Source organism: Malus domestica, chromosome 05, assembly GCF_042453785.1.
Source record: "Malus domestica chromosome 05, GDT2T_hap1".
Classification (NCBI taxonomy): Eukaryota; Viridiplantae; Streptophyta; class Magnoliopsida; order Rosales; family Rosaceae; genus Malus; species Malus domestica.
Window position 1 is genome coordinate 26,899,194 of NC_091665.1, and position 12,912 is coordinate 26,912,105.

At 33.8% G+C, this 12,912-nt stretch overlaps 1 long non-coding RNA gene across 1 annotated transcript; it reads right to left on the reverse strand.

Annotated features, from left to right (window-relative positions):
• Window positions 1–4,401: 4,401 nt before the first annotated feature.
• LOC103410648 (uncharacterized) lies at window positions 4,402–5,212 on the reverse strand. The gene is made up of 2 exons (XR_525380.4): window positions 4,901–5,212; window positions 4,402–4,778 (listed from the first exon to the last, which is right to left on the reverse strand). It is a non-coding gene; the product is annotated as an uncharacterized lncRNA (long non-coding RNA).
• Window positions 5,213–12,912: the final 7,700 nt, after the last annotated feature.

Genomic DNA, 12,912 nt, shown 5'->3' on the forward strand with positions numbered 1-12,912 from the left:
GCAAGGATTTCTCCTCAAATACTTCATTTGCTTGGAAATTAGGTGTTTAATTACTAGCATCAGAAGAAGCTAGCCACACGAAAACCTAGATCTGATTTTATCATGTCTGATATGTGATCTTGTAGTTGGATCCTAAGATTTTTATGCTTATTTTCTTGTAAGTGATACCCACAAACAATTAGCATCACAGAACTAAATATCTTGAATCATTATCCTTTTATAAATATTGGAATCTGGAGGAATCAGTAGTGGGTTGCATGATGAACAGCTTCCAGTACTTGATCCATGAAAAGTGCTTTTATTATTTCTTCTGACAAATCATATATTAAAGTCAAGATTTACTAGGTTGGTGCATTTTAGACTCAAGAGGCAAGATTTGTTAGGTTGATATGCATAATAAATTGCACATGACATAAAATTATAGGCATTTTAACTAAAATAGTATTTTAAGATTGACATAACTCATCATTTTGGTCTTTGAGATTTGAAATCAACATGAGTTGTCCTTGAGTTTGTCTACTGTCAATCGTTTTGGTCATTCCATGAAAAATCTTTGTTAAATAAAGACTAAAATGATTGATGATGGACAAACTTAGAGACCAATTCTTTCGAATTTAAATCTTAGGGATCAAAGTAAAGAATTATGTCAATCTCAATGATCATTTTTAACAAAATCTCTCTTCAACTTTCACTCAAGTGTAGAGAACAGTAACTTTTATTAAACTGAACGCTCTTACAACCACCAATGTTTTTGTTACAAGCCTAAAACCTCTTTGTCAACCAAAAGATAGCGAAAAATCATTTTTGTCTTCTATCACAAAATAAAATTATAGACAACAAAGTAATTTTGCACAAACTAAATTCTACAGTTTTTTTAAAACTTCACCTATATGATCTTAACAAACTCTAATTTAAAAAATAAAGATAAAAATAAAAACTCATCATCTTTTCCACGTTCTCTCTTTCTTTCCGTCTCTCCTCAGTTTTTTTAGAACAGAAGATATTATCTACACTAAGAGAGTAAAATGGTGGACTAAGCCTTACATTAGGCTAGCAATAATGTAATTGAAAATCGCATTTGACAGAAACTAAACCTAGAACCTCTCATTCTCAATTTAAAAACAACATAAAAAAATATCCACCCGCAAAGTGTAGGGACATCAGCTAGTAGTAACTAATACAACCAGTAAAGCAACAAACCCAATAGCTCAATTAAATCTCACAAATAATTGGCACATGTCAGTTAGGATGATGCCATATGACATCATATTACTCATGAAATTATCTTTTTTTTTTTTTTAAGGGTAAGGCTGGTGGCAGGTAATCCTTGCGTGGCTGAGGCTGAGGGCACTATCTTGCCTTATGAGACTTTTAAACATTCGCTTAGTTTCTCCCTGTCTAGCAAGTTACATGCACCAAAAGATACATGCTATATGCAAATGTTGCTTTCCCGTAGTGATGAAAAATAAAATTACGTTTATACACTTTATGTGGGTTCGATTCTCATCGATATTTCTTCCTCCTAATAACTAATAATTTAACTCACTAACGTTGTGATTTATGGAAAAAAGAAAAAGAAAAAAAACTAGGTGCTATACATCCAATAATTAAAGGATAACTAATGAAACTAGTTTCAAAACTTTGAATCTTAACCAAAAACCAGATAATAAGTTTATTTAATGATTAGGACAAAGTACAACATCAAACCAACCCAATAAGACTAGCCCAAGGAATGAGTTTCCAGTTATACCCCAAACAGCAAACCCCTTCACGTCAGATCCTCTCTCTATTTCTCAATCTTTCCACCTAATCCCTATTTCTCGATTTTCATTCTCAATCTCTCTGCCTAAGTCAGAAAATAAATTTAATGTCATTAACTTGTGTAATAAATACCTCATTGGGATTTTTGATATCCACCTTGTTTCATGCTACAAATTGCATCTGCATTCGTGATTGATCACCGCACCGGCATATATCATACTTCCACAGTGGGTGGCTTAATGGATACGATCTGGTTTTTTGTTGATTCGCTTTTCGTTTGTAGTTATGGCATGTAATCTCTTTATTAATATATTTTGTCTCCGCTCCTACATTGTTCTACTCGAAAGCCTCATCCAATCCTTCATCGTTAAAAATGAAAAATTGTTGTGAACCGTGTGGTAGGAGGAAGAAAGGCACATGGAATGACATAAAATGTTAACCAAGACAAGGAAAAAGACAACCTATTTAAAATTATTTAGCTTTGTTTTCATGTTGTGTACGATTCCATCTGCATTTGTTCCGTATCCTTCCCATCACCTTTTCTATATCCTTATTCATCCCTCTTGTTTCATGTAAGTCTCTATTTCTAGCAAGAAAATAAAAACCAAAAACTAAAAATCTATGTTAGGTTTTAGTTTCATTTTCCTTACAGCTTAATTGACTTTACCCATCACATTTCCTATATTATTGAGATGGCCCACACTATTTCTAGAACTATAACAAAATAACCCACACTGTTTATGAAACTTAACCAAAATAACTCACATTATTTTTGGAATTAAAGCAAACTAACTCAAACTATTTCTGGAATTAAACAAAATAACCCACTCTATTTATGAAACTGAATCAAAATAACCCACATTATTTCTGAAACTATAATAAAATAACCCACATTATTTATGAAATTGAATCAAAATAAGGCACATTATTTTTGGAACTAAAACAAAATAACCCACACTGTTTATGAAATTGAACCAAAATAACTCATACTATTTATGGAACTATCGCAAACTAACCCACATTATTTCTAGAACTGTAATAAAATAACCCACACTATTTATGAAACTGAATCAAAATAACTCACACTAATTTTGAAACTATAACAAAACAACCCACACTATATATGAAACTAAATCAAAATAACCTACACTATTTCTGGAACTATAACAAAATAATCCACATTGTTTATGGAACTGAAATAAAATAACTCACACTATTTTGGAACTATCGCAAAATAACCCACACTATTTCTGGAACTATAACAAAATAAACCACACTATTTATAAAACTAAATAAAAATAACTCACACTATTTTTGGAATTATAACAAAATTACCCCCACTGTTTATGAAACTGAATCAAAATAACCCCCACTATTTATAAAACTGAATCAAAGTAACCCACACTATTTTTGGAACTATAAGGTACCGTTTGGTACGCAGACGGGACGGGATGGAACAAAATGGGATGGGATAGGACGGCACGGAGGTTCCGTGTTATGTTTGGTACGCGCAGGATGAAACGAGACGATTGTTCCGTTTTGCGTTTGGTTCCCGCTCGACGGAACTGAACCCAAAGATTGAATGAATAACTTACCCTTGTTCTGTCTGTTGTTTGGTACAATGTTTATGCGTGGGACGGGACAAGACTTTTTTTTTTTTTTTTGAACTTGTTCATATTTGAACACATATAACAATACCATGATTATCTTTTGGAGATTGTTGAAGAAGCAAAACGAAAAACAATGGCAGAGAATTTAGAGAGAGAAAGTGAATGACTAAAAATTGTATTCCTTGAACAATGAATGAATTACAGAGGGAGAGAGGTGTTTGTTATTTATACAAGTATTCTTTGCTTCACTCATAAGCTACTAACCAACTAACTTATCCCTACAATCCTAACAGAACTAATGTGCTGCAACAACATACATGGAGACCCATAAAACGAAAAGCAAAAAGCATTGGTAAGTAATAATAAACAGAAAAACTACACAAATCACAATCAGAAAAGTTTGCTTCTATTTCCCTTTCAAACCAGTTCTCCAAAGCTCTTTCATATTGCCTAAAGAACAAAGGTAATGTGGTTTGTTGATTCACATAGCCTTCAAAAAAGGAGCCATCGTACTCTTGATTGGGAGATATAGCAACAAAAAAGGAATCCCGGAAATACACAGGTACCCATTGAGCATGAGCATTGTATAATTGTATAGTCTACGAGTTCAAGTTGAGGCATATAAGCTCAGTAAACATGCAACTTCCACAAGATTTCTCAATTCATTCAGGCAAATTTTCAAACACAAATTGCCCACATGGAGCTGCAAAGATTTCTCAAATATGGTCAAGCCTCTAGCTGGAAATAAAATGCATGCAAGCCAGATTGTATTAGAAATTAAAGTTGGTATATGACCAATTCAGAACATCTGCCTCGTACAGAAAACCTAATTTCCCAACTTGGCTTATTTAATTCCTCAAATAAGGTTAAAAACCTTAAATTCTTCAAATAGATGAATAGACAAGAGAAATTAAAATGCAAGGTAGCTTATGAGGTGTCCATTATTTGGAAACTGCTGCAAGCCTTAGCAAGATCAAGTGCAGAAAGACTAATGGTCTATGAAGAGATGTACTAACCAAAACACCACAACTTGAGAAATTCGTTAACTTGAGCCCAGAATGGATTCAATATATAGGAGAAACAACCATTATGGATCAGATTTATGAAAACTAGGGGGCTAAGGTCACATCACACCAGATTCAAGATAGTAATAAAATGAAACCTTGCACATGGTCAAAAGTGCTTAATTTTAACATTTTAATACCTTTTCAAGAACTTAGAGCCTTCAAATTCTTCCATTTGACAATCTTTTGGCTGCCATGAAACCTTCTCATATGAAAAATCCGTGCGCTGTGTCATTCGGCAAGACCACATACTTGACAGTCATTACTTATAGCCATGCCCAGAATACAGCGGCTTCTTATGGTCCAATAACCCATTTTCCTTTCACATAATTGCAAACTGAAGCTATTATCAGATAAATAACAATCATTTCCCACAAACATTGAAATTTTCCATGGAAGAAAACGAAAAAGTAAAACCCAATCGAAAAAGCAAAATTAAAAGATCTATAGAGATCAAGATCGAACCTGGAAGATGCAGCGGCTACAGAAGAAGATCGAGATCGAACCTGGAGATGCAGCTGTTACGGGAGAAGATCGAGACCAAACCTGGAGATGCAGCTGCTATGGGAGAGGATGAGGGGGAAGGCTAAGGGAAAAGGCAGCGGCAGAGAAAAAAGATGGGACAAAGATAAAGAGGAACCGCCGCGAACTCCCCAGAACGTGGGTCTGTGGTGGAGGGAGTGTTGAGGTCGAGGAAGATGCAGCTGGGTTTGTGGTGGAGGAGAAGGAGGCTACCGAAGAGAGAGAGAGGGTAGAAGAGAGAAAGGATACGGAGAGAGAGAGGGAGTGTGATAGTGGAATTAAAGAAAAACAGTAAGGGTATTGTTGTCCAAAAAAATTATAATTTTGTGTTCTACTAGTGTGGAACGAGTCGTTTCAAAGGGAAGGTAGAACGAAAAAGTAATCAAATTTCGTTTCGCGGAACAGCGCGTTCCATTGTTTTTTGAGCACCAAATGTGAGGCGGAACAACTTGTCTCATTGCGTTCCGTCCCGTCCCACGTACCAAACGGTACCTAACAAATAATCCACACTATTTATGAAATTGAACCAAAGTAACCCACACTATTTCTGGAACTAAACCAAAATAGCCTACACTATTTAAAACTGAACCAAAATAACTCACTATTTCTAGAACTATAGCAAAATAACTCACACTATTTATGAAACTAAACCAAAATAACCCACATTATTTCTGGAACTATGGCAAAATAACCCATATTATTTGTGAAACTAAACCAAAATAATTCACATTTAAAAAAAAAAATTATATAATATAATTAATTCCAAAACAAACTTTGATTTGAATTGAGAAAGTTATTGAACTAGATATAAGAGTGATCTTAAAAATGACCAACAGCCGCGGAACCTCTGCAACCATATTCACTTTTTGACGAATTTGGTGAAGAAGATGCCAAATGTCTTGTATGACTGAAGCAAATCTCTAAGGAATCTAAACATGTTTCTTTATGGCCTGGACAATGATCTTGTAATCTCTTCGAATTAAAAGGAAATCACCCAGCTATAATAGTGTGACCATTTAAATTTCTAATTAGGAAACCCCAAGCTGCCTCACCATTAAAATTAGTTTTGACATTAACGCCAACAAACAGTAAAGACTTTTTCCAGCAAAGGGAAAAAACAATAAAGACTTTCTAAAATAATAAAGGAGAAACATTGTTCCATATTTGAATAACCCAAAAATGAAATCAGTTTGATTTTACTTCCCTTTTTCCTTCACCCATGTTCGGTTTTACTTCCCTTTCATGAGGAAGGGGGGATGACAAGAAGGAAAAGAAAAAAAAAAAAAAGACACACAAAAAATAAGAGAGAAGGAATTGGCTGATAGAATGACATACTTGTAAATAAAGAGAAGTTTACTTCTAACAGAAATGGTTGATAGGATGAGATTTCTGCTAGGGGCAAGGGTGGAAAAATTATTTATTTTGTTTTGGGCTTTTAATTCAGCCCATGTATGTTAAATGTTTGTGAGACACCCTAAAATCGATTAGTTTTGTCCTTACGATTAAATGTGAAACCTTTTTAATTAAATAATAGTATAGGATGATTTTTGGTTAAATTAAACTTAATCCAAACCCTTTTTATTATGGCTCCCAATAATTAAACCACGACCTAGCTATTCTTTTTCTTCTTACAGAGGAGATGGACTTACATCAAATGAGTTCATTGTTACTGTACTGTCCTAATCCATTAATCTAGACCATGTACAAGTCTCCTGTTACAGAGTGTTGCATTATTGGACTAATATGTCATGGTATCGATTGACTTGTTTCACATAAGTTGCCATTTTTATAGAAAAAGTAATGTATATCATGTACCATATTGCAGGTAGGGCAACATGTGAAAGTATTTCGTTATTGATAGTGTTGTCTAACGACTTTATGGATCTTGTTGTCGATGGATGAATACACGAACAACTAATCTTCTGCACAGAAAACGACCAAACAACTACAACAAATTTGGCTGGATTTTGTGGGGATTTTTAGCTCATCCGAGGGTGAGGTACTTGGTGCTATTGCATCAAACACAAAATCTGTAAGGCGACGTCTGTTGATTATTTTAATTATTTTTATTTTAAAGATTCAAAATTTATTTTTATTTTATTTTATTTATTTTTAATATTTAAGAGTTGTGTTTTATTTGAAGAGTCATAATCATTTTCTAAAAGGGTATGGGAAGTTCTTTAAATATGAAATCTCATACACAAAACAAATATGCTTAAAACTTTTCTGTCTCCCTCAATTCTCACATCTCTGTCAGTCTATTTACATTCATACTTCATAATTCTTGGGCAATTGATCACTACTTGGTAATCTCATTTGCCGTTGACGTGCATATCGAATCAGACATTCTGTGAGGCTTTGGGTTGTATCTTAGAGTTGTAGGCATTGCCATAACCTGCACTTAGGGAGGCGTCTACGACTTTAGGACAGCGACATCGCGCCTCTCTTTGGTTCACATGCCAAATTTTCTTATTCCTTTTTCCCAATTTAAATTTCATAAGTTTGATAGTGATTATACATTTGATTTGATATATTTGATCATATAAATAATTGATATATTTCTGCAATATATTTCACAATCTAAAGCTGTGATAATATAATTGCAAATTTTACATTCAGTTTTCACAATGCTCTGAAAGCCTAATAATTATAGTGTTTCATGCCGTTGAACTTTCTGGGAATGCGTCTTTGACTGTCTACATTTTTTTAAAAAAAATTATTGGGTCCTGTCGCTGAAAGCCTGGGAAGGCTAACCTTTCCCTTCTTTTCATTGTTTTTCTGACCGTGCCCTTCTTTCATTATTTTTTTACTTTTTGCATTTTTTATTTTTTATTTTATTCAATACAAAAACGTTTTTGGATACAGTTTCTAAAGGACACAGCTGATCAATTTAAAATAGGGAACTTTAACAAAAAGCATCCGGTACTGTTCACTTTAACGAAAAACCATATTTTTACACTAAAAAGTCAATCCAGGTACTATTCACTTTACCCTTTATTTTGTCCTTATCATTAAAACTCAAAGTTTTCAAGCCCTTTTCATTAGTTTTCCTTTTAAAATACCAGTTAATAACCCACAAAACCCAACGTGATCTGAAAAAAAAAAAAATTGCATACTGATATATATATATATATATTAATTGTTCCTTGGTCTTTATGTGTTAATCAAATCTGTTTGTTATATTTTATTTGTAATTGGATATTGACATATAACTTGCTCAGTGATAATCAAGTATGTTTGTTATATTTGATTTACAATTGAATATTGATATATTATTTGCTCTAAGGTGCTTTTATCAAATCTGTTTGTAGTTATTACTATTAATTGATGTAAGGATATTATACAATAGTATAGTTCATACTATATGTGTTGAAACCTTTGAGTGACAAACTTGTTTTAATTTCTACAGTGTTGTAGCAATCTTATTTCTCTCTCACTTATTAATGGCAAGTCTAGAAGAAGCCAATAGTGTTAAACCTGAAAAGTTTAGTGGGCATAATTTTCGTAGGTGACAAAAACAAGTGAAATATTGGTTAACTGTCTTAGAACTTGTATCCGCACTTGAAGAAACTCAATCAAACAAAGATTCCTCTTCTAAACTAACCCCTAACCTAATAGAATACCATTGTCATAACATAATCTTAAGTGCCCTTTCTGATCACCTCTATGATGTGTATCATGCTACTACATCCACCGCCAAAGAACTTTGGGAAACTTTAGAAGCGGAATATGGAATTGTAGATGCTGGGATGGATAGGTTCACGGTCTCAAACTTTAATGATTAAAAGATGGTTAATAATAAGTCTGTGGGGGAACAAATACATGAGTATCAAAAGCTATTAAGAGGTGTTGAAAAGAAAGGAACGAAGTTCAGTGAGGATTTTAAAGTCTCCTGCCTTATTGATAAATTGCCTCAATCTTGGAATGACTTTGCTAGAACCTTAAGGCATAAACAAGGAGAATTTACTTTGGTTCAAGTCATAAATTCAATTAGAATTGAAGAGAAACATAGGTCAAGCCAAAAGAAGGAAACGGAAAAACAAACAATTGTGAACTTAGTTGAGAATGACACCAACAAATATGGAAAAAAACAAAATCAAGTTCACCATAAATAATAAGAGGAATTTCAAACCTAGAAGAACAAATTTTAAATTTAAACCACCCAACCAAAATAAGAACTTTCACAAGACTAAGGATCAAGGGAGAGAGAAGGGGGTTTGCTTTGTTTGCAGAAGAACCAATCATAAGGCTAAGGATTGTTTCTACAAGAAGATTGAGGAGAACAAGTATAAGTCAAATCATAATGATCCAAAAGCCCAAGTGAATATGCTGATGGAGCAACAATCTTCTCAAACACATTTTAAGTATGATTCCTTTGTCAATTTTACTTATGAAAATAAGGATTGGTGGGTAGATTCTGAAGCTAACGTACATGTCTGTTTTGATTGTGAATTTTTTAAAACCTATCAGAAATCAGGTGGAGGACGTGTAACTCTAGGAAATGACTCAATTTCACAAGTGCTTGGAATTGGAGACATTGAACTAAAGATGACATCTGGAAAGGTCTTAACTTTGAAGGACGTGCGACATGTACCTGATATTAGAAGAAATTTAATTAGTGGATCATGCTTAGTAAAGCAAGGCTACAAAGTTGTAATGGAATCAAATAAGGTTGTAATAACCAAGAATAATGTATTTATTGGAAAAGGTTTTATCAGTGAAGGATTATTTAAGTTAAGTGTTTCTTCCGAGTGCAATAATATTCCAAAAGTTCTTAATGTTGAATCTAGTAATGTTTGGCATGGATGTTTGGGACATGTAAACTTGTTCAAAATTAAGAAAATGATGGATTTGGATCTAGTCCCAAAGTCAAACATGAATCTCAAGCATAAGTGTGAAATTTGTGTACAAGCAAAACAACCCAAGAAACCTTTTAAGTCCCTCAAAAGAAATACACAAATTTTAGAGCTTATACATAGTGAGGTTTGTGACTCAAATAGATTACCTATTAGAGCTGGTAATAAGTATTTTGTCACATTTATAGATGATTGTTTGAAGTATTGTTATATTTATTTTATAAGGACCAAGGATGAAGTCTTTGGTAAATTCAAGATTTACAAGACAGAAGTGGAAAATCAATTAGAGAAAATGATAAAGAGACTAAGGTATGATGGAGGTGGTGAGTACACTCTTACCGATCTTAGTGTTTTTTGTGAAGAGCAGGGTATTATACATGAAGTAACAGCACCCTATTCTCCACAATCAAATGGAGTTGCAGAAAGGAAGAATAGGACCTTATTGGACATAGTGAATGCAATGCTTTTGAGTTCTGGATTACCGGAAAATTTATAGAGGGAAGCAATTTTGAGTGCATGTTTTATATTAAATAGAGTAATCATTAAGGACAACACTACTACTCCATATGAAATGTGGAAAAAGAGAACACCAAATCTCCAAGTCTTGAAGGTGTGGGTGTGTTTGGCTAAAGTTGCAATCCCAGAACCTAAAAGAAAGAAGATAGGACCTAAAACCGTGGATACTGTTTTCTTAGGTTATGCTCATAATAGTAGTGTCAATAGATTTTTAGTCATCAACTCTAAAATAAATGAAATTTCGAATAACACTATATTGGAGTCTAGGGATGCAACATATTTTGAAGACATATTTCCTTTCAAGACTAGAATGCAAAAGCAAGTGGTAGATAGATCATGCACTAGTATTGACAAAGCCTCCACAAGTATTAGCCATCAAGTTTCAAATGAAGAAGAACCTTTAGCTGAACTTAGAAGGAGTAAGAGACCTATAGTGGAGAAGAACTTTGGTGATGATTTTTATACTTTTTTAATTGAAGGTGATCCAACAACATATAAGGAAGCCATGATCTCCGTCGATGCTTCATTTTGGATAGAAGCTATAAATAGTGAAGTTGAGTCTATTTTACAAAACAACACTTGGGTGTTAACAGGTTTATCACCCGGTACTACACCAATTGGTTGTAAGTGGGTATTTAGGAAGAAACTAAAGCCTGATGGAAGTATAGACAAGTACAAAGCTAGGCTAGTAGCCAAGGAATTCACTCAAAAGAAAGGAATTGATAATTTTGACACTTACTCTCCTGTGTCTAGGATTACTACAATTAGGATCCTTATAGCATTAGCTTCTATACACAATTTAGTAGTACATCAAATGGATGTTAAAACAACATTTTTGAATGGAGATTTAGATGAAGAAATTTACATGGAGCAACCCGAAGGATTTATAGTGAAAGGCAAAGAACATAAAGTGTGTAAGTTGGTTAAATCGTTATATGGACTCAAGCAAGCTCATAAGCAATAGCATGAGAAGTTTGATAAAGTCATTTTAGAATATAATTTTGAAATTAATGAGCATGAAAAGTGTGTCTACTATAAGGAATGCAATGGACAGTGTGTTATTTTATGTTTTTACGTTGATGATATATTACTATTTGGAACAAGTCTGGAAATTGTGAAAGATGTAAAGTCTTATCTATCAAGGAGATTTGATATGAAGGATCAAGGAGAAGCCAATATTATTTTGGGAATGAAAGTAGAAAGAACACAAGGAAGTTTTATTATAAACCAAGCTAGTTCAATTGAGAAAATGCTTAAGAAGTTCAATTTTTTTTCAATTGAAATCCTGTATCGACACCATATGAACCAAGTGTGTGCTTACTTAAAAATAGTGGTGAACCCGTGTGTCAATTTGAGTATTCTCAAATGATTGGGTCTTTGATGTATATAGCAAATAAAACTAGACCCGATTTAGCTTATGCGGTTAGAAGGCTAAGTATATACACTCATAATCCAAGTAAAGAACACTGTAATGCTTTAAGGCGAGTGTTTAAGTATCTAAGAGGAACTATGGATTATTCTATACACTATAAAGGATTTCCTTATGTAGTAGAAGGGTATAGTGATGCAAATTGGATCACCGATAGCTCCGAAGTGAAATCTACTTCAGGTTATGTATTTTTATTGAGAGGAGGAGCTATATCTTGGGGATCTAAGAAACAAACAATAATTTCTAGAAGTACAATGGAATCTGAACTCATAACTCTTGATACTGCATGTGTAGAGGCTGAATGGATTAAGAATTTTTTGCTTGATATCCCATTAGTGAGCAAGCCTATACCTGCCATCTCCATACATTGTGATAATAAGGTTGTGATAGATTTAGTGAGATAGACACATACAAATAAAAAATTAAATAGACATATTAATGTTAGATACAAATCTATGAGAAGCTTATTAAATAAAGAAGTTGTTTCTTTAGACTATGTGAAGTCGGACAAGAACATTGCCGATCAATTGACCAAAGGTCTATCTAGGAATGGAGTCATAGATTTGTCGAGGGGGATGAGCTTAAACCCATAAGGAAGTCACCTAGGGAAGAAACCCAACCTTTGTGATTGGAGATCCCATGAAGAAGGTTCAATGGGTAGAAACAATCCATATTGCGTGACTTATATTCCGGCACTCTAAAATAGGAGATTTGAAATAAAATCCCATGCGTATCCCTATGACATTGGTGCTGATGATATGTGATGTTAATGAAGGACATTGTCCTGAATGAGTTCCAAGGCGGGCAATCTCCCGCTGAGTACAGGTCACATGTACTCTTGGAGGACTCACCTAAGTGAGAGTGGTCGTGAGGCCGCGACTGTGAGAATTGGGTCGTTCTCTAAAAACACTCATGAGAATCAAGATTAAGCACATGGCCATTAATAATGCTAACCCGCGCTAAGTTTTTGATCAATACTATGTGTGTCATATGTTGTAATCTGAATTAGATGAATCTAGTTCAAGACTTAGTTCACTATGATTCCTTCAGATGAAAACTATGAATACTAAGTGTAGGTTCAAGTCCAAAAGACACCTACACTCATTGCATGGTATACAAATTGCCCAAACTTCCGTTTCTTCAATTGTGTCTAT